Consider the following 1,434-nt stretch of genomic DNA (forward strand, 5'->3'; position numbering starts at 1 on the left):
CGCATTCTAGTCATCAACCTGTACGAGACACGATTGCTCTTACCACCGGGCTGTATGAACTTTCTTATAAGAAGCGTGGGGGCTTTCCTACTTAATGGTGAATGTTCCAGTATTTATGACAAGAATATTTGTCTGCATGACATAGTATCGAGACAAACAGTTTTCGTATTTGGAATTAATGTCATAAAAAATGCACCACTAAAATATTTTTATGGCGTTTCTGGATGTGAGAGTTTCCAAATTAAACTTCTTTTTAAGCATGATTAGCATTTAGTCCTAAACTTGTTTATGTTTTTGATATCTGAAGTCAGGTAGTTTATTCTGTTAAAATTCCGCTACATTTATTTAGTACAGATAAGGCAAAATCTGAAGACGACGACACTTGTAGCAATACAAAAAAAAAAAAAAAACTAGTTCCCTGTAAGCATCTTATTTCCTGCTGTCACTTAGGTAATCTTTCACTGTCTTTTCACAAAGTAGATGTCGCTGAATGGCAACTTCAGCTGTTTTTCATGTTACAGTCGAGTTTTATCCTGGTCTGTACGGTTGTCATGGCATTATAACTCACTAGAAAAGTTTTCCTCCAATCTCAACTGTAAAGTCAAAGATATCAAAGAAGTCTCATACTGGAAAAATAAAATTATAAATCGTCTTTGGATAAAAAATCAGACGTATGTGTGATTTATTTCGACGATTTTACATGTTTTAACACAGACGATCTAAGACAAAATATGATAGATATAATTTATTTCGATTCTTCCCCCTTTATTGATGCTTGTAAACAACAGTATGTGTGATTTATTTTGAGTCTCTAAATTTATAGAAAACTATAAAACTTCAAAAAGTACTTGTTAGAAAATTCATCTTTAGAAAGTATTTTATTATCTGTTTTCTTGAGGTGCTCCTCAGTGGCATAGCAGTAAGTTTCTGTGAACTTATAACGCTAGAAACTAGGTTTCGATACCTGTGATGAGAACAGGGCAGATAGCCCTTTGTATAACTTTGTGCTTAACTACAAACAAACAAATTTTTTGAGAATTTTTAGGCTACCTTATTATCCCACCATAAACAAGTTTATAATTATTAAAATTCTCATTAAATTATGTCTATAATTACAGACAAAAGTTTTTAAAAATACATTTTTCTAAATTTCCCATGCGTCAAGTTGCTCGCTTGTATGTCTGTTTCAGAGGAAAGCAACACAGAGGACTATCTTCGTCGTATCCTCTGCAAGGATCAATCTTGAATTGCTGGGACAGCGGCAATTCTTTGGATTTTCAATACTAAAATCAGGAGTTTCGATTCCCTCGGCGGATGCGGCAGATAGGCCAACGTTTTTTTCCTACAAGAAAATACACGCGCGCGCGCGCTTTCGATGATAGTTATATAGTGTTTCGACTAGTTCGTTTGACTTTTGACGTTGAGATGACCCTT

The sequence above is a fragment of the Tachypleus tridentatus genome, chromosome 3 (assembly GCF_004210375.1).
Source record: "Tachypleus tridentatus isolate NWPU-2018 chromosome 3, ASM421037v1, whole genome shotgun sequence".
Taxonomy (NCBI): Eukaryota; Metazoa; Arthropoda; class Merostomata; order Xiphosura; family Limulidae; genus Tachypleus; species Tachypleus tridentatus.